The following is a 17,200-nucleotide window of genomic DNA, read 5'->3' as shown; positions in this document are numbered from 1 at the left end:
CGACGATCCGGGGTTTGATCGAACCGTACCGTTCCTGATTTGTCTCGCGCCTTCAGGCTCGCCTTCATGCTTCGACAAGAAGCAAAATATAAATCAATCTTTCCGACGGAGCTAAATTACTACAGGATAAAGAACGAATAGGAAATTTGGATTTCGAAACAAAAAAATAGGGGTGCAACACGAGAACTTCCCAGGTGGTCACCCATTCTAGTACTACTCACGCCCAAGCACGCTTAACTTCAGAGTTCTGATGGGATCCGGTGCATTAGGGCTGGAATGATCGCACCCGCCATGTTCCTTTCGCTTTATTCTTTTAAACTACCCCGTCCTGCGAAGCAGTGTGGCTTTTCTAGACCGGAATTCATTTTAAGCGTTAATTGAAGCATTTTCCTCTTATCCTTTTATTTATTTACTTTATATTTTATTTTGTTATTGATTTGCACCCTGTTTTTTTCCATCATCCCGCAACTCTAAATTATCATGAAATCAATCCTTCACGCTTGCGGTGATACATTTGCGCCGACAAATTTGAGCGACGATCCGGTCTTTGATCGAGCCGTACCGTTCCTGATTTGTCTCGCGCCTTCAGATCCGCCTACATCCTTCGACAAGAAGCAAAATATAAAGCAATCGTTTCAACGGAGCTAAATTACCACAGGATAAACAACGAATAGGAAATTTGGATTTCGAAAGAAAAAAGAGAGGGGTGCAACACGAGGACTTCCCAGGGGGTCACCCATCCTAGTACTACTCTCGTCCAAACATGCTTAACTTCGGAGTTCTGATGGGATCCGGTCCATTAGTGCTGGTATGATCGCACCCGCCTTGTTCCTTTCGCTTTATTCTTTTAAACTACCCCGTCCTGCGAAGCAGTGTGGCTTTTCTAGACCGGAATTCATTTTAAGCGTCAATTGAAGCATTTTCCTCTTATCCTTTTATTTATTTACTTTATTTTTTTTTTTGTTATTGATTTGCACCCTGTTTTTTTCCATCATCCCGCAACTCTAAATTATCATAAAATCAATCCTTCACGCTTGCGGTGATACATTTGCGCCGACAAATTTGAGCGACGATCCGGGCTTTGATCGAGCCGTACCGTTCCTGATTTGTCTCGCGCCTTCAGATCCTCCTTCACGCTTCGACAAGAAGCAAAATATTAAGCAATCGTTCCGACGGAGCTAAATTACTACAGGATAAAGAACGAATAGGAAATTTGGATTTCGAAACAAAAAAGAGAGGGGTGCAACACGAGGACTTCCCAGGGGGTCACCAATCCTAGTACTACTCTCGCCCAACCACGCTTAATTTCGGAGTTCTGATGGGATCCGGTGCATTAGTGCTGGTATGATCGCTCCCGCCATATTCCTTTCGCTTTATTCTTTTAAACTACCCCGTCCTGCGAAGCAGTGTGGCTTTTTTAGACCGAAATTCATTTTAAGCGTCAATTCAAGCATTTTTCTCTTATCCTTTTATTTATTTGCTTTCATATTTTTTTTTGTTATTGATTTGCACCCTGTTTTTTTCCCTCATCGCGCAAGTCTAAATTGTCATGAAATCAATCCATCACGCTTGCGGTGATATATTTGCGCTGACAACTTTGGGCGACGATCCGGGGTTTGATCGAACCGTACCGTTCCTGATTTGTCTCGCGCCTTCAGGCTCGCCTTCATGCTTCGACAAGAAGCAAAATATAAATCAATCTTTCCGACGGAGCTAAATTACTACAGGATAAAGAACGAATAGGAAATTTGGATTTCGAAACAAAAAAATAGGGGTGCAACACGAGAACTTCCCAGGTGGTCACCCATTCTAGTACTACTCACGCCCAAGCACGCTTAACTTCAGAGTTCTGATGGGATCCGGTGCATTAGGGCTGGAATGATCGCACCCGCCATGTTCCTTTCGCTTTATTCTTTTAAACTACCCCGTCCTGCGAAGCAGTGTGGCTTTTCTAGACCGGAATTCATTTTAAGCGTTAATTGAAGCATTTTCCTCTTATCCTTTTATTTATTTACTTTATATTTTATTTTGTTATTGATTTGCACCCTGTTTTTTTCCATCATCCCGCAACTCTAAATTATCATGAAATCAATCCTTCACGCTTGCGGTGATACATTTGCGCCGACAAATTTGAGCGACGATCCGGTCTTTGATCGAGCCGTACCGTTCCTGATTTGTCTCGCGCCTTCAGATCCGCCTACATCCTTCGACAAGAAGCAAAATATAAAGCAATCGTTTCAACGGAGCTAAATTACCACAGGATAAACAACGAATAGGAAATTTGGATTTCGAAAGAAAAAAGAGAGGGGTGCAACACGAGGACTTCCCAGGGGGTCACCCATCCTAGTACTACTCTCGTCCAAACATGCTTAACTTCGGAGTTCTGATGGGATCCGGTCCATTAGTGCTGGTATGATCGCACCCGCCTTGTTCCTTTCGCTTTATTCTTTTAAACTACCCCGTCCTGCGAAGCAGTGTGGCTTTTCTAGACCGGAATTCATTTTAAGCGTCAATTGAAGCATTTTCCTCTTATCCTTTTATTTATTTACTTTATTTTTTTTTTTGTTATTGATTTGCACCCTGTTTTTTTCCATCATCCCGCAACTCTAAATTATCATAAAATCAATCCTTCACGCTTGCGGTGATACATTTGCGCCGACAAATTTGAGCGACGATCCGGGCTTTGATCGAGCCGTACCGTTCCTGATTTGTCTCGCGCCTTCAGATCCTCCTTCACGCTTCGACAAGAAGCAAAATATTAAGCAATCGTTCCGACGGAGCTAAATTACTACAGGATAAAGAACGAATAGGAAATTTGGATTTCGAAACAAAAAAGAGAGGGGTGCAACACGAGGACTTCCCAGGGGGTCACCAATCCTAGTACTACTCTCGCCCAACCACGCTTAATTTCGGAGTTCTGATGGGATCCGGTGCATTAGTGCTGGTATGATCGCTCCCGCCATATTCCTTTCGCTTTATTCTTTTAAACTACCCCGTCCTGCGAAGCAGTGTGGCTTTTTTAGACCGAAATTCATTTTAAGCGTCAATTCAAGCATTTTTCTCTTATCCTTTTATTTATTTGCTTTCATATTTTTTTTTGTTATTGATTTGCACCCTGTTTTTTTCCCTCATCGCGCAAGTCTAAATTGTCATGAAATCAATCCATCACGCTTGCGGTGATATATTTGCGCTGACAACTTTGGGCGACGATCCGGGGTTTGATCGAACCGTACCGTTCCTGATTTGTCTCGCGCCTTCAGGCTCGCCTTCATGCTTCGACAAGAAGCAAAATATAAATCAATCTTTCCGACGGAGCTAAATTACTACAGGATAAAGAACGAATAGGAAATTTGGATTTCGAAACAAAAAAATAGGGGTGCAACACGAGAACTTCCCAGGTGGTCACCCATTCTAGTACTACTCACGCCCAAGCACGCTTAACTTCAGAGTTCTGATGGGATCCGGTGCATTAGGGCTGGAATGATCGCACCCGCCATGTTCCTTTCGCTTTATTCTTTTAAACTACCCCGTCCTGCGAAGCAGTGTGGCTTTTCTAGACCGGAATTCATTTTAAGCGTTAATTGAAGCATTTTCCTCTTATCCTTTTATTTATTTACTTTATATTTTATTTTGTTATTGATTTGCACCCTGTTTTTTTCCATCATCCCGCAACTCTAAATTATCATGAAATCAATCCTTCACGCTTGCGGTGATACATTTGCGCCGACAAATTTGAGCGACGATCCGGTCTTTGATCGAGCCGTACCGTTCCTGATTTGTCTCGCGCCTTCAGATCCGCCTACATCCTTCGACAAGAAGCAAAATATAAAGCAATCGTTTCAACGGAGCTAAATTACCACAGGATAAACAACGAATAGGAAATTTGGATTTCGAAAGAAAAAAGAGAGGGGTGCAACACGAGGACTTCCCAGGGGGTCACCCATCCTAGTACTACTCTCGTCCAAACATGCTTAACTTCGGAGTTCTGATGGGATCCGGTCCATTAGTGCTGGTATGATCGCACCCGCCTTGTTCCTTTCGCTTTATTCTTTTAAACTACCCCGTCCTGCGAAGCAGTGTGGCTTTTCTAGACCGGAATTCATTTTAAGCGTCAATTGAAGCATTTTCCTCTTATCCTTTTATTTATTTACTTTATTTTTTTTTTTGTTATTGATTTGCACCCTGTTTTTTTCCATCATCCCGCAACTCTAAATTATCATAAAATCAATCCTTCACGCTTGCGGTGATACATTTGCGCCGACAAATTTGAGCGACGATCCGGGCTTTGATCGAGCCGTACCGTTCCTGATTTGTCTCGCGCCTTCAGATCCTCCTTCACGCTTCGACAAGAAGCAAAATATTAAGCAATCGTTCCGACGGAGCTAAATTACTACAGGATAAAGAACGAATAGGAAATTTGGATTTCGAAACAAAAAAGAGAGGGGTGCAACACGAGGACTTCCCAGGGGGTCACCAATCCTAGTACTACTCTCGCCCAACCACGCTTAATTTCGGAGTTCTGATGGGATCCGGTGCATTAGTGCTGGTATGATCGCTCCCGCCATATTCCTTTCGCTTTATTCTTTTAAACTACCCCGTCCTGCGAAGCAGTGTGGCTTTTTTAGACCGAAATTCATTTTAAGCGTCAATTCAAGCATTTTTCTCTTATCCTTTTATTTATTTGCTTTCATATTTTTTTTTGTTATTGATTTGCACCCTGTTTTTTTCCCTCATCGCGCAAGTCTAAATTGTCATGAAATCAATCCATCACGCTTGCGGTGATATATTTGCGCTGACAACTTTGGGCGACGATCCGGGGTTTGATCGAACCGTACCGTTCCTGATTTGTCTCGCGCCTTCAGGCTCGCCTTCATGCTTCGACAAGAAGCAAAATATAAATCAATCTTTCCGACGGAGCTAAATTACTACAGGATAAAGAACGAATAGGAAATTTGGATTTCGAAACAAAAAAATAGGGGTGCAACACGAGAACTTCCCAGGTGGTCACCCATTCTAGTACTACTCACGCCCAAGCACGCTTAACTTCAGAGTTCTGATGGGATCCGGTGCATTAGGGCTGGAATGATCGCACCCGCCATGTTCCTTTCGCTTTATTCTTTTAAACTACCCCGTCCTGCGAAGCAGTGTGGCTTTTCTAGACCGGAATTCATTTTAAGCGTTAATTGAAGCATTTTCCTCTTATCCTTTTATTTATTTACTTTATATTTTATTTTGTTATTGATTTGCACCCTGTTTTTTTCCATCATCCCGCAACTCTAAATTATCATGAAATCAATCCTTCACGCTTGCGGTGATACATTTGCGCCGACAAATTTGAGCGACGATCCGGTCTTTGATCGAGCCGTACCGTTCCTGATTTGTCTCGCGCCTTCAGATCCGCCTACATCCTTCGACAAGAAGCAAAATATAAAGCAATCGTTTCAACGGAGCTAAATTACCACAGGATAAACAACGAATAGGAAATTTGGATTTCGAAAGAAAAAAGAGAGGGGTGCAACACGAGGACTTCCCAGGGGGTCACCCATCCTAGTACTACTCTCGTCCAAACATGCTTAACTTCGGAGTTCTGATGGGATCCGGTCCATTAGTGCTGGTATGATCGCACCCGCCTTGTTCCTTTCGCTTTATTCTTTTAAACTACCCCGTCCTGCGAAGCAGTGTGGCTTTTCTAGACCGGAATTCATTTTAAGCGTCAATTGAAGCATTTTCCTCTTATCCTTTTATTTATTTACTTTATTTTTTTTTTTGTTATTGATTTGCACCCTGTTTTTTTCCATCATCCCGCAACTCTAAATTATCATAAAATCAATCCTTCACGCTTGCGGTGATACATTTGCGCCGACAAATTTGAGCGACGATCCGGGCTTTGATCGAGCCGTACCGTTCCTGATTTGTCTCGCGCCTTCAGATCCTCCTTCACGCTTCGACAAGAAGCAAAATATTAAGCAATCGTTCCGACGGAGCTAAATTACTACAGGATAAAGAACGAATAGGAAATTTGGATTTCGAAACAAAAAAGAGAGGGGTGCAACACGAGGACTTCCCAGGGGGTCACCAATCCTAGTACTACTCTCGCCCAACCACGCTTAATTTCGGAGTTCTGATGGGATCCGGTGCATTAGTGCTGGTATGATCGCTCCCGCCATATTCCTTTCGCTTTATTCTTTTAAACTACCCCGTCCTGCGAAGCAGTGTGGCTTTTTTAGACCGAAATTCATTTTAAGCGTCAATTCAAGCATTTTTCTCTTATCCTTTTATTTATTTGCTTTATATTTTTTTTTTTGTTATTGATTTGCACCCTGTTTTTTTCCATCATCCCGCAACTCTAAATTATCATAAAATCAATCCTTCACGCTTGCGGTGATACATTTGCGCCGACAAATTTGAGCGACGATCCGGGCTTTGATCGAGCCGTACCGTTCCTGATTTGTCTCGCGCCTTCAGATCCTCCTTCACGCTTCGACAAGAAGCAAAATATTAAGCAATCGTTCCGACGGAGCTAAATTACTACAGGATAAAGAACGAATAGGAAATTTGGATTTCGAAACAAAAAAGAGAGGGGTCAACACGAGGACTTCCCAGGGGGTCACCAATCCTAGTACTACTCTCGCCCAACCACGCTTAATTTCGGAGTTCTGATGGGATCCGGTGCATTAGTGCTGGTATGATCGCTCCCGCCATATTCCTTTCGCTTTATTCTTTTAAACTACCCCGTCCTGCGAAGCAGTGTGGCTTTTTTAGACCGAAATTCATTTTAAGCGTCAATTCAAGCATTTTTCTCTTATCCTTTTATTTATTTGCTTTCATATTTTTTTTTGTTATTGATTTGCACCCTGTTTTTTTCCCTCATCGCGCAAGTCTAAATTGTCATGAAATCAATCCATCACGCTTGCGGTGATATATTTGCGCTGACAACTTTGGGCGACGATCCGGGGTTTGATCGAACCGTACCGTTCCTGATTTGTCTCGCGCCTTCAGGCTCGCCTTCATGCTTCGACAAGAAGCAAAATATAAATCAATCTTTCCGACGGAGCTAAATTACTACAGGATAAAGAACGAATAGGAAATTTGGATTTCGAAACAAAAAAATAGGGGTGCAACACGAGAACTTCCCAGGTGGTCACCCATTCTAGTACTACTCACGCCCAAGCACGCTTAACTTCAGAGTTCTGATGGGATCCGGTGCATTAGGGCTGGAATGATCGCACCCGCCATGTTCCTTTCGCTTTATTCTTTTAAACTACCCCGTCCTGCGAAGCAGTGTGGCTTTTCTAGACCGGAATTCATTTTAAGCGTTAATTGAAGCATTTTCCTCTTATCCTTTTATTTATTTACTTTATATTTTATTTTGTTATTGATTTGCACCCTGTTTTTTTCCATCATCCCGCAACTCTAAATTATCATGAAATCAATCCTTCACGCTTGCGGTGATACATTTGCGCCGACAAATTTGAGCGACGATCCGGTCTTTGATCGAGCCGTACCGTTCCTGATTTGTCTCGCGCCTTCAGATCCGCCTACATCCTTCGACAAGAAGCAAAATATAAAGCAATCGTTTCAACGGAGCTAAATTACCACAGGATAAACAACGAATAGGAAATTTGGATTTCGAAAGAAAAAAGAGAGGGGTGCAACACGAGGACTTCCCAGGGGGTCACCCATCCTAGTACTACTCTCGTCCAAACATGCTTAACTTCGGAGTTCTGATGGGATCCGGTCCATTAGTGCTGGTATGATCGCACCCGCCTTGTTCCTTTCGCTTTATTCTTTTAAACTACCCCGTCCTGCGAAGCAGTGTGGCTTTTCTAGACCGGAATTCATTTTAAGCGTCAATTGAAGCATTTTCCTCTTATCCTTTTATTTATTTACTTTATTTTTTTTTTTGTTATTGATTTGCACCCTGTTTTTTTCCATCATCCCGCAACTCTAAATTATCATAAAATCAATCCTTCACGCTTGCGGTGATACATTTGCGCCGACAAATTTGAGCGACGATCCGGGCTTTGATCGAGCCGTACCGTTCCTGATTTGTCTCGCGCCTTCAGATCCTCCTTCACGCTTCGACAAGAAGCAAAATATTAAGCAATCGTTCCGACGGAGCTAAATTACTACAGGATAAAGAACGAATAGGAAATTTGGATTTCGAAACAAAAAAGAGAGGGGTGCAACACGAGGACTTCCCAGGGGGTCACCAATCCTAGTACTACTCTCGCCCAACCACGCTTAATTTCGGAGTTCTGATGGGATCCGGTGCATTAGTGCTGGTATGATCGCTCCCGCCATATTCCTTTCGCTTTATTCTTTTAAACTACCCCGTCCTGCGAAGCAGTGTGGCTTTTTTAGACCGAAATTCATTTTAAGCGTCAATTCAAGCATTTTTCTCTTATCCTTTTATTTATTTGCTTTCATATTTTTTTTTGTTATTGATTTGCACCCTGTTTTTTTCCCTCATCGCGCAAGTCTAAATTGTCATGAAATCAATCCATCACGCTTGCGGTGATATATTTGCGCTGACAACTTTGGGCGACGATCCGGGGTTTGATCGAACCGTACCGTTCCTGATTTGTCTCGCGCCTTCAGGCTCGCCTTCATGCTTCGACAAGAAGCAAAATATAAATCAATCTTTCCGACGGAGCTAAATTACTACAGGATAAAGAACGAATAGGAAATTTGGATTTCGAAACAAAAAAATAGGGGTGCAACACGAGAACTTCCCAGGTGGTCACCCATTCTAGTACTACTCACGCCCAAGCACGCTTAACTTCAGAGTTCTGATGGGATCCGGTGCATTAGGGCTGGAATGATCGCACCCGCCATGTTCCTTTCGCTTTATTCTTTTAAACTACCCCGTCCTGCGAAGCAGTGTGGCTTTTCTAGACCGGAATTCATTTTAAGCGTTAATTGAAGCATTTTCCTCTTATCCTTTTATTTATTTACTTTATATTTTATTTTGTTATTGATTTGCACCCTGTTTTTTTCCATCATCCCGCAACTCTAAATTATCATGAAATCAATCCTTCACGCTTGCGGTGATACATTTGCGCCGACAAATTTGAGCGACGATCCGGTCTTTGATCGAGCCGTACCGTTCCTGATTTGTCTCGCGCCTTCAGATCCGCCTACATCCTTCGACAAGAAGCAAAATATAAAGCAATCGTTTCAACGGAGCTAAATTACCACAGGATAAACAACGAATAGGAAATTTGGATTTCGAAAGAAAAAAGAGAGGGGTGCAACACGAGGACTTCCCAGGGGGTCACCCATCCTAGTACTACTCTCGTCCAAACATGCTTAACTTCGGAGTTCTGATGGGATCCGGTCCATTAGTGCTGGTATGATCGCACCCGCCTTGTTCCTTTCGCTTTATTCTTTTAAACTACCCCGTCCTGCGAAGCAGTGTGGCTTTTCTAGACCGGAATTCATTTTAAGCGTCAATTGAAGCATTTTCCTCTTATCCTTTTATTTATTTACTTTATTTTTTTTTTTGTTATTGATTTGCACCCTGTTTTTTTCCATCATCCCGCAACTCTAAATTATCATAAAATCAATCCTTCACGCTTGCGGTGATACATTTGCGCCGACAAATTTGAGCGACGATCCGGGCTTTGATCGAGCCGTACCGTTCCTGATTTGTCTCGCGCCTTCAGATCCTCCTTCACGCTTCGACAAGAAGCAAAATATTAAGCAATCGTTCCGACGGAGCTAAATTACTACAGGATAAAGAACGAATAGGAAATTTGGATTTCGAAACAAAAAAGAGAGGGGTGCAACACGAGGACTTCCCAGGGGGTCACCAATCCTAGTACTACTCTCGCCCAACCACGCTTAATTTCGGAGTTCTGATGGGATCCGGTGCATTAGTGCTGGTATGATCGCTCCCGCCATATTCCTTTCGCTTTATTCTTTTAAACTACCCCGTCCTGCGAAGCAGTGTGGCTTTTTTAGACCGAAATTCATTTTAAGCGTCAATTCAAGCATTTTTCTCTTATCCTTTTATTTATTTGCTTTCATATTTTTTTTTGTTATTGATTTGCACCCTGTTTTTTTCCCTCATCGCGCAAGTCTAAATTGTCATGAAATCAATCCATCACGCTTGCGGTGATATATTTGCGCTGACAACTTTGGGCGACGATCCGGGGTTTGATCGAACCGTACCGTTCCTGATTTGTCTCGCGCCTTCAGGCTCGCCTTCATGCTTCGACAAGAAGCAAAATATAAATCAATCTTTCCGACGGAGCTAAATTACTACAGGATAAAGAACGAATAGGAAATTTGGATTTCGAAACAAAAAAATAGGGGTGCAACACGAGAACTTCCCAGGTGGTCACCCATTCTAGTACTACTCACGCCCAAGCACGCTTAACTTCAGAGTTCTGATGGGATCCGGTGCATTAGGGCTGGAATGATCGCACCCGCCATGTTCCTTTCGCTTTATTCTTTTAAACTACCCCGTCCTGCGAAGCAGTGTGGCTTTTCTAGACCGGAATTCATTTTAAGCGTTAATTGAAGCATTTTCCTCTTATCCTTTTATTTATTTACTTTATATTTTATTTTGTTATTGATTTGCACCCTGTTTTTTTCCATCATCCCGCAACTCTAAATTATCATGAAATCAATCCTTCACGCTTGCGGTGATACATTTGCGCCGACAAATTTGAGCGACGATCCGGTCTTTGATCGAGCCGTACCGTTCCTGATTTGTCTCGCGCCTTCAGATCCGCCTACATCCTTCGACAAGAAGCAAAATATAAAGCAATCGTTTCAACGGAGCTAAATTACCACAGGATAAACAACGAATAGGAAATTTGGATTTCGAAAGAAAAAAGAGAGGGGTGCAACACGAGGACTTCCCAGGGGGTCACCCATCCTAGTACTACTCTCGTCCAAACATGCTTAACTTCGGAGTTCTGATGGGATCCGGTCCATTAGTGCTGGTATGATCGCACCCGCCTTGTTCCTTTCGCTTTATTCTTTTAAACTACCCCGTCCTGCGAAGCAGTGTGGCTTTTCTAGACCGGAATTCATTTTAAGCGTCAATTGAAGCATTTTCCTCTTATCCTTTTATTTATTTACTTTATTTTTTTTTTTGTTATTGATTTGCACCCTGTTTTTTTCCATCATCCCGCAACTCTAAATTATCATAAAATCAATCCTTCACGCTTGCGGTGATACATTTGCGCCGACAAATTTGAGCGACGATCCGGGCTTTGATCGAGCCGTACCGTTCCTGATTTGTCTCGCGCCTTCAGATCCTCCTTCACGCTTCGACAAGAAGCAAAATATTAAGCAATCGTTCCGACGGAGCTAAATTACTACAGGATAAAGAACGAATAGGAAATTTGGATTTCGAAACAAAAAAGAGAGGGGTGCAACACGAGGACTTCCCAGGGGGTCACCAATCCTAGTACTACTCTCGCCCAACCACGCTTAATTTCGGAGTTCTGATGGGATCCGGTGCATTAGTGCTGGTATGATCGCTCCCGCCATATTCCTTTCGCTTTATTCTTTTAAACTACCCCGTCCTGCGAAGCAGTGTGGCTTTTTTAGACCGAAATTCATTTTAAGCGTCAATTCAAGCATTTTTCTCTTATCCTTTTATTTATTTGCTTTCATATTTTTTTTTGTTATTGATTTGCACCCTGTTTTTTTCCCTCATCGCGCAAGTCTAAATTGTCATGAAATCAATCCATCACGCTTGCGGTGATATATTTGCGCTGACAACTTTGGGCGACGATCCGGGGTTTGATCGAACCGTACCGTTCCTGATTTGTCTCGCGCCTTCAGGCTCGCCTTCATGCTTCGACAAGAAGCAAAATATAAATCAATCTTTCCGACGGAGCTAAATTACTACAGGATAAAGAACGAATAGGAAATTTGGATTTCGAAACAAAAAAATAGGGGTGCAACACGAGAACTTCCCAGGTGGTCACCCATTCTAGTACTACTCACGCCCAAGCACGCTTAACTTCAGAGTTCTGATGGGATCCGGTGCATTAGGGCTGGAATGATCGCACCCGCCATGTTCCTTTCGCTTTATTCTTTTAAACTACCCCGTCCTGCGAAGCAGTGTGGCTTTTCTAGACCGGAATTCATTTTAAGCGTTAATTGAAGCATTTTCCTCTTATCCTTTTATTTATTTACTTTATATTTTATTTTGTTATTGATTTGCACCCTGTTTTTTTCCATCATCCCGCAACTCTAAATTATCATGAAATCAATCCTTCACGCTTGCGGTGATACATTTGCGCCGACAAATTTGAGCGACGATCCGGTCTTTGATCGAGCCGTACCGTTCCTGATTTGTCTCGCGCCTTCAGATCCGCCTACATCCTTCGACAAGAAGCAAAATATAAAGCAATCGTTTCAACGGAGCTAAATTACCACAGGATAAACAACGAATAGGAAATTTGGATTTCGAAAGAAAAAAGAGAGGGGTGCAACACGAGGACTTCCCAGGGGGTCACCCATCCTAGTACTACTCTCGTCCAAACATGCTTAACTTCGGAGTTCTGATGGGATCCGGTCCATTAGTGCTGGTATGATCGCACCCGCCTTGTTCCTTTCGCTTTATTCTTTTAAACTACCCCGTCCTGCGAAGCAGTGTGGCTTTTCTAGACCGGAATTCATTTTAAGCGTCAATTGAAGCATTTTCCTCTTATCCTTTTATTTATTTACTTTATTTTTTTTTTTGTTATTGATTTGCACCCTGTTTTTTTCCATCATCCCGCAACTCTAAATTATCATAAAATCAATCCTTCACGCTTGCGGTGATACATTTGCGCCGACAAATTTGAGCGACGATCCGGGCTTTGATCGAGCCGTACCGTTCCTGATTTGTCTCGCGCCTTCAGATCCTCCTTCACGCTTCGACAAGAAGCAAAATATTAAGCAATCGTTCCGACGGAGCTAAATTACTACAGGATAAAGAACGAATAGGAAATTTGGATTTCGAAACAAAAAAGAGAGGGGTGCAACACGAGGACTTCCCAGGGGGTCACCAATCCTAGTACTACTCTCGCCCAACCACGCTTAATTTCGGAGTTCTGATGGGATCCGGTGCATTAGTGCTGGTATGATCGCTCCCGCCATATTCCTTTCGCTTTATTCTTTTAAACTACCCCGTCCTGCGAAGCAGTGTGGCTTTTTTAGACCGAAATTCATTTTAAGCGTCAATTCAAGCATTTTTCTCTTATCCTTTTATTTATTTGCTTTCATATTTTTTTTTGTTATTGATTTGCACCCTGTTTTTTTCCCTCATCGCGCAAGTCTAAATTGTCATGAAATCAATCCATCACGCTTGCGGTGATATATTTGCGCTGACAACTTTGGGCGACGATCCGGGGTTTGATCGAACCGTACCGTTCCTGATTTGTCTCGCGCCTTCAGGCTCGCCTTCATGCTTCGACAAGAAGCAAAATATAAATCAATCTTTCCGACGGAGCTAAATTACTACAGGATAAAGAACGAATAGGAAATTTGGATTTCGAAACAAAAAAATAGGGGTGCAACACGAGAACTTCCCAGGTGGTCACCCATTCTAGTACTACTCACGCCCAAGCACGCTTAACTTCAGAGTTCTGATGGGATCCGGTGCATTAGGGCTGGAATGATCGCACCCGCCATGTTCCTTTCGCTTTATTCTTTTAAACTACCCCGTCCTGCGAAGCAGTGTGGCTTTTCTAGACCGGAATTCATTTTAAGCGTTAATTGAAGCATTTTCCTCTTATCCTTTTATTTATTTACTTTATATTTTATTTTGTTATTGATTTGCACCCTGTTTTTTTCCATCATCCCGCAACTCTAAATTATCATGAAATCAATCCTTCACGCTTGCGGTGATACATTTGCGCCGACAAATTTGAGCGACGATCCGGTCTTTGATCGAGCCGTACCGTTCCTGATTTGTCTCGCGCCTTCAGATCCGCCTACATCCTTCGACAAGAAGCAAAATATAAAGCAATCGTTTCAACGGAGCTAAATTACCACAGGATAAACAACGAATAGGAAATTTGGATTTCGAAAGAAAAAAGAGAGGGGTGCAACACGAGGACTTCCCAGGGGGTCACCCATCCTAGTACTACTCTCGTCCAAACATGCTTAACTTCGGAGTTCTGATGGGATCCGGTCCATTAGTGCTGGTATGATCGCACCCGCCTTGTTCCTTTCGCTTTATTCTTTTAAACTACCCCGTCCTGCGAAGCAGTGTGGCTTTTCTAGACCGGAATTCATTTTAAGCGTCAATTGAAGCATTTTCCTCTTATCCTTTTATTTATTTACTTTATTTTTTTTTTGTTATTGATTTGCACCCTGTTTTTTTCCATCATCCCGCAACTCTAAATTATCATAAAATCAATCCTTCACGCTTGCGGTGATACATTTGCGCCGACAAATTTGAGCGACGATCCGGGCTTTGATCGAGCCGTACCGTTCCTGATTTGTCTCGCGCCTTCAGATCCTCCTTCACGCTTCGACAAGAAGCAAAATATTAAGCAATCGTTCCGACGGAGCTAAATTACTACAGGATAAAGAACGAATAGGAAATTTGGATTTCGAAACAAAAAAGAGAGGGGTGCAACACGAGGACTTCCCAGGGGGTCACCAATCCTAGTACTACTCTCGCCCAACCACGCTTAATTTCGGAGTTCTGATGGGATCCGGTGCATTAGTGCTGGTATGATCGCTCCCGCCATATTCCTTTCGCTTTATTCTTTTAAACTACCCCGTCCTGCGAAGCAGTGTGGCTTTTTTAGACCGAAATTCATTTTAAGCGTCAATTCAAGCATTTTTCTCTTATCCTTTTATTTATTTGCTTTCATATTTTTTTTTGTTATTCATTTGCACCCTGTTTTTTTCCCTCATCGCGCAAGTCTAAATTGTCATGAAATCAATCCATCACGCTTGCGGTGATACATTTGCGCCGACAAATTTGAGCGACGATCCGGTCTTTGATCGAGCCGTACCGTTCCTGATTTGTCTCGCGCCTTCAGATCCGCCTACATCCTTCGACAAGAAGCAAAATATAAAGCAATCGTTTCAACGGAGCTAAATTACCACAGGATAAACAACGAATAGGAAATTTGGATTTCGAAAGAAAAAAGAGAGGGGTGCAACACGAGGACTTCCCAGGGGGTCACCCATCCTAGTACTACTCTCGTCCAAACATGCTTAACTTTGGAGTTCTGATGGGATCCGGTCCATTAGTGCTGGTATGATCGCACCCGCCTTGTTCCTTTCGCTTTATTCTTTTAAACTACCCCGTCCTGCGAAGCAGTGTGGCTTTTCTAGACCGGAATTCATTTTAAGCGTCAATTGAAGCATTTTCCTCTTATCCTTTTATTTATTTACTTTATTTTTTTTTTTGTTATTGATTTGCACCCTGTTTTTTTCCATCATCCCGCAACTCTAAATTATCATGAAATCAATCCTTCACGCTTACGGTGATACATTTGCGCCGACAAATTTGAGCGACGATCCGGTCTTTGATCGAGCCGTACCGTTCCTGATTTGTCTCGCGCCTTCAGATCCGCCTACATCCTTCGACAAGAAGCAAAATATAAAGCAATCGTTTCAACGGAGCTAAATTACCACAGGATAAACAACGAATAGGAAATTTGGATTTCGAAAGAAAAAAGAGAGGGGTGCAACACGAGGACTTCCCAGGGGGTCACCCATCCTAGTACTACTCTCGTCCAAACATGCTTAACTTCGGAGTTCTGATGGGATCCGGTCCATTAGTGCTGGTATGATCGCACCCGCCTTGTTCCTTTCGCTTTATTCTTTTAAACTACCCCGTCCTGCGAAGCAGTGTGGCTTTTCTAGACCGGAATTCATTTTAAGCGTCAATTGAAGCATTTTCCTCTTATCCTTTTATTTATTTACTTTATTTTTTTTTTTGTTATTGATTTGCACCCTGTTTTTTTCCATCATCCCGCAACTCTAAATTATCATAAAATCAATCCTTCACGCTTGCGGTGATACATTTGCGCCGACAAATTTGAGCGACGATCCGGGCTTTGATCGAGCCGTACCGTTCCTGATTTGTCTCGCGCCTTCAGATCCTCCTTCACGCTTCGACAAGAAGCAAAATATTAAGCAATCGTTCCGACGGAGCTAAATTACTACAGGATAAAGAACGAATAGGAAATTTGGATTTCGAAACAAAAAAGAGAGGGGTGCAACACGAGGACTTCCCAGGGGGTCACCAATCCTAGTACTACTCTCGCCCAACCACGCTTAATTTCGGAGTTCTGATGGGATCCGGTGCATTAGTGCTGGTATGATCGCTCCCGCCATATTCCTTTCGCTTTATTCTTTTAAACTACCCCGTCCTGCGAAGCAGTGTGGCTTTTTTAGACCGAAATTCATTTTAAGCGTCAATTCAAGCATTTTTCTCTTATCCTTTTATTTATTTGCTTTCATATTTTTTTTTGTTATTGATTTGCACCCTGTTTTTTTCCCTCATCGCGCAAGTCTAAATTGTCATGAAATCAATCCATCACGCTTGCGGTGATATATTTGCGCTGACAACTTTGGGCGACGATCCGGGGTTTGATCGAACCGTACCGTTCCTGATTTGTCTCGCGCCTTCAGGCTCGCCTTCATGCTTCGACAAGAAGCAAAATATAAATCAATCTTTCCGACGGAGCTAAATTACTACAGGATAAAGAACGAATAGGAAATTTGGATTTCGAAACAAAAAAATAGGGGTGCAACACGAGAACTTCCCAGGTGGTCACCCATTCTAGTACTACTCACGCCCAAGCACGCTTAACTTCAGAGTTCTGATGGGATCCGGTGCATTAGGGCTGGAATGATCGCACCCGCCATGTTCCTTTCGCTTTATTCTTTTAAACTACCCCGTCCTGCGAAGCAGTGTGGCTTTTCTAGACCGGAATTCATTTTAAGCGTTAATTGAAGCATTTTCCTCTTATCCTTTTATTTATTTACTTTATATTTTATTTTGTTATTGATTTGCACCCTGTTTTTTTCCATCATCCCGCAACTCTAAATTATCATGAAATCAATCCTTCACGCTTGCGGTGATACATTTGCGCCGACAAATTTGAGCGACGATCCGGTCTTTGATCGAGCCGTACCGTTCCTGATTTGTCTCGCGCCTTCAGATCCGCCTACATCCTTCGACAAGAAGCAAAATATAAAGCAATCGTTTCAACGGAGC

The 17,200-nt window shown here is 42.7% G+C and overlaps 32 non-coding genes across 32 annotated transcripts; all 32 read right to left on the bottom strand.

Annotated features, from left to right (window-relative positions):
• Nucleotides 1–169: 169 nt before the first annotated feature.
• On the bottom strand, nucleotides 170–288 carry LOC140032129 (5S ribosomal RNA). The gene has a single exon (XR_011836054.1). It is a non-coding gene; the product is annotated as a 5S ribosomal RNA (ribosomal RNA).
• Nucleotides 289–703: 415 nt separating this feature from the next.
• On the bottom strand, nucleotides 704–822 carry LOC140032431 (5S ribosomal RNA). Its single transcript, XR_011836357.1, has one exon. It is a non-coding gene; the product is annotated as a 5S ribosomal RNA (ribosomal RNA).
• Nucleotides 823–1,237: 415 nt separating this feature from the next.
• On the bottom strand, nucleotides 1,238–1,356 carry LOC140023746 (5S ribosomal RNA). Its single transcript, XR_011827713.1, has one exon. It is a non-coding gene; the product is annotated as a 5S ribosomal RNA (ribosomal RNA).
• A 415-nt stretch (nucleotides 1,357–1,771) lies between these two features.
• Nucleotides 1,772–1,890, bottom strand: LOC140032128 (5S ribosomal RNA). The gene has a single exon (XR_011836053.1). It is a non-coding gene; the product is annotated as a 5S ribosomal RNA (ribosomal RNA).
• Nucleotides 1,891–2,305: 415 nt separating this feature from the next.
• On the bottom strand, nucleotides 2,306–2,424 carry LOC140032430 (5S ribosomal RNA). Its single transcript, XR_011836356.1, has one exon. It is a non-coding gene; the product is annotated as a 5S ribosomal RNA (ribosomal RNA).
• Nucleotides 2,425–2,839: 415 nt separating this feature from the next.
• LOC140023744 (5S ribosomal RNA) lies at nucleotides 2,840–2,958 on the bottom strand. Its single transcript, XR_011827711.1, has one exon. It is a non-coding gene; the product is annotated as a 5S ribosomal RNA (ribosomal RNA).
• Nucleotides 2,959–3,373: 415 nt separating this feature from the next.
• On the bottom strand, nucleotides 3,374–3,492 carry LOC140032127 (5S ribosomal RNA). The gene has a single exon (XR_011836052.1). It is a non-coding gene; the product is annotated as a 5S ribosomal RNA (ribosomal RNA).
• Nucleotides 3,493–3,907: 415 nt separating this feature from the next.
• Nucleotides 3,908–4,026, bottom strand: LOC140032429 (5S ribosomal RNA). The gene has a single exon (XR_011836355.1). It is a non-coding gene; the product is annotated as a 5S ribosomal RNA (ribosomal RNA).
• Nucleotides 4,027–4,441: 415 nt separating this feature from the next.
• Nucleotides 4,442–4,560, bottom strand: LOC140023743 (5S ribosomal RNA). Its single transcript, XR_011827710.1, has one exon. It is a non-coding gene; the product is annotated as a 5S ribosomal RNA (ribosomal RNA).
• Nucleotides 4,561–4,975: 415 nt separating this feature from the next.
• LOC140032126 (5S ribosomal RNA) lies at nucleotides 4,976–5,094 on the bottom strand. Its single transcript, XR_011836051.1, has one exon. It is a non-coding gene; the product is annotated as a 5S ribosomal RNA (ribosomal RNA).
• Nucleotides 5,095–5,509: 415 nt separating this feature from the next.
• LOC140032427 (5S ribosomal RNA) lies at nucleotides 5,510–5,628 on the bottom strand. The gene has a single exon (XR_011836353.1). It is a non-coding gene; the product is annotated as a 5S ribosomal RNA (ribosomal RNA).
• Nucleotides 5,629–6,043: 415 nt separating this feature from the next.
• On the bottom strand, nucleotides 6,044–6,162 carry LOC140023742 (5S ribosomal RNA). Its single transcript, XR_011827709.1, has one exon. It is a non-coding gene; the product is annotated as a 5S ribosomal RNA (ribosomal RNA).
• A 416-nt stretch (nucleotides 6,163–6,578) lies between these two features.
• On the bottom strand, nucleotides 6,579–6,697 carry LOC140025051 (5S ribosomal RNA). The gene has a single exon (XR_011829028.1). It is a non-coding gene; the product is annotated as a 5S ribosomal RNA (ribosomal RNA).
• A 415-nt stretch (nucleotides 6,698–7,112) lies between these two features.
• Nucleotides 7,113–7,231, bottom strand: LOC140032125 (5S ribosomal RNA). The gene has a single exon (XR_011836050.1). It is a non-coding gene; the product is annotated as a 5S ribosomal RNA (ribosomal RNA).
• Nucleotides 7,232–7,646: 415 nt separating this feature from the next.
• On the bottom strand, nucleotides 7,647–7,765 carry LOC140032426 (5S ribosomal RNA). Its single transcript, XR_011836352.1, has one exon. It is a non-coding gene; the product is annotated as a 5S ribosomal RNA (ribosomal RNA).
• Nucleotides 7,766–8,180: 415 nt separating this feature from the next.
• LOC140023741 (5S ribosomal RNA) lies at nucleotides 8,181–8,299 on the bottom strand. The gene has a single exon (XR_011827708.1). It is a non-coding gene; the product is annotated as a 5S ribosomal RNA (ribosomal RNA).
• A 415-nt stretch (nucleotides 8,300–8,714) lies between these two features.
• On the bottom strand, nucleotides 8,715–8,833 carry LOC140032124 (5S ribosomal RNA). The gene has a single exon (XR_011836049.1). It is a non-coding gene; the product is annotated as a 5S ribosomal RNA (ribosomal RNA).
• A 415-nt stretch (nucleotides 8,834–9,248) lies between these two features.
• On the bottom strand, nucleotides 9,249–9,367 carry LOC140032425 (5S ribosomal RNA). Its single transcript, XR_011836351.1, has one exon. It is a non-coding gene; the product is annotated as a 5S ribosomal RNA (ribosomal RNA).
• Nucleotides 9,368–9,782: 415 nt separating this feature from the next.
• LOC140023740 (5S ribosomal RNA) lies at nucleotides 9,783–9,901 on the bottom strand. The gene has a single exon (XR_011827707.1). It is a non-coding gene; the product is annotated as a 5S ribosomal RNA (ribosomal RNA).
• A 415-nt stretch (nucleotides 9,902–10,316) lies between these two features.
• LOC140032123 (5S ribosomal RNA) lies at nucleotides 10,317–10,435 on the bottom strand. The gene has a single exon (XR_011836048.1). It is a non-coding gene; the product is annotated as a 5S ribosomal RNA (ribosomal RNA).
• A 415-nt stretch (nucleotides 10,436–10,850) lies between these two features.
• LOC140032424 (5S ribosomal RNA) lies at nucleotides 10,851–10,969 on the bottom strand. Its single transcript, XR_011836350.1, has one exon. It is a non-coding gene; the product is annotated as a 5S ribosomal RNA (ribosomal RNA).
• A 415-nt stretch (nucleotides 10,970–11,384) lies between these two features.
• LOC140023739 (5S ribosomal RNA) lies at nucleotides 11,385–11,503 on the bottom strand. Its single transcript, XR_011827706.1, has one exon. It is a non-coding gene; the product is annotated as a 5S ribosomal RNA (ribosomal RNA).
• Nucleotides 11,504–11,918: 415 nt separating this feature from the next.
• Nucleotides 11,919–12,037, bottom strand: LOC140032122 (5S ribosomal RNA). The gene has a single exon (XR_011836047.1). It is a non-coding gene; the product is annotated as a 5S ribosomal RNA (ribosomal RNA).
• Nucleotides 12,038–12,452: 415 nt separating this feature from the next.
• On the bottom strand, nucleotides 12,453–12,571 carry LOC140032423 (5S ribosomal RNA). Its single transcript, XR_011836349.1, has one exon. It is a non-coding gene; the product is annotated as a 5S ribosomal RNA (ribosomal RNA).
• Nucleotides 12,572–12,986: 415 nt separating this feature from the next.
• LOC140023738 (5S ribosomal RNA) lies at nucleotides 12,987–13,105 on the bottom strand. The gene has a single exon (XR_011827705.1). It is a non-coding gene; the product is annotated as a 5S ribosomal RNA (ribosomal RNA).
• A 415-nt stretch (nucleotides 13,106–13,520) lies between these two features.
• LOC140032121 (5S ribosomal RNA) lies at nucleotides 13,521–13,639 on the bottom strand. Its single transcript, XR_011836046.1, has one exon. It is a non-coding gene; the product is annotated as a 5S ribosomal RNA (ribosomal RNA).
• A 415-nt stretch (nucleotides 13,640–14,054) lies between these two features.
• LOC140032422 (5S ribosomal RNA) lies at nucleotides 14,055–14,173 on the bottom strand. The gene has a single exon (XR_011836348.1). It is a non-coding gene; the product is annotated as a 5S ribosomal RNA (ribosomal RNA).
• A 414-nt stretch (nucleotides 14,174–14,587) lies between these two features.
• LOC140023737 (5S ribosomal RNA) lies at nucleotides 14,588–14,706 on the bottom strand. The gene has a single exon (XR_011827704.1). It is a non-coding gene; the product is annotated as a 5S ribosomal RNA (ribosomal RNA).
• Nucleotides 14,707–15,122: 416 nt separating this feature from the next.
• Nucleotides 15,123–15,241, bottom strand: LOC140022031 (5S ribosomal RNA). Its single transcript, XR_011826013.1, has one exon. It is a non-coding gene; the product is annotated as a 5S ribosomal RNA (ribosomal RNA).
• A 415-nt stretch (nucleotides 15,242–15,656) lies between these two features.
• Nucleotides 15,657–15,775, bottom strand: LOC140032421 (5S ribosomal RNA). The gene has a single exon (XR_011836347.1). It is a non-coding gene; the product is annotated as a 5S ribosomal RNA (ribosomal RNA).
• Nucleotides 15,776–16,190: 415 nt separating this feature from the next.
• On the bottom strand, nucleotides 16,191–16,309 carry LOC140023736 (5S ribosomal RNA). The gene has a single exon (XR_011827703.1). It is a non-coding gene; the product is annotated as a 5S ribosomal RNA (ribosomal RNA).
• A 415-nt stretch (nucleotides 16,310–16,724) lies between these two features.
• LOC140032119 (5S ribosomal RNA) lies at nucleotides 16,725–16,843 on the bottom strand. Its single transcript, XR_011836044.1, has one exon. It is a non-coding gene; the product is annotated as a 5S ribosomal RNA (ribosomal RNA).
• Between the last annotated feature and the right edge of the window lie 357 nt (nucleotides 16,844–17,200).

This window comes from Coffea arabica, chromosome 11e, assembly GCF_036785885.1.
Source record: "Coffea arabica cultivar ET-39 chromosome 11e, Coffea Arabica ET-39 HiFi, whole genome shotgun sequence".
Lineage (NCBI taxonomy): Eukaryota > Viridiplantae > Streptophyta > Magnoliopsida > Gentianales > Rubiaceae > Coffea > Coffea arabica.
Note: the sequence above shows the minus strand (reverse complement) of the source record. Positions and strands in the feature narration are given on the sequence as shown.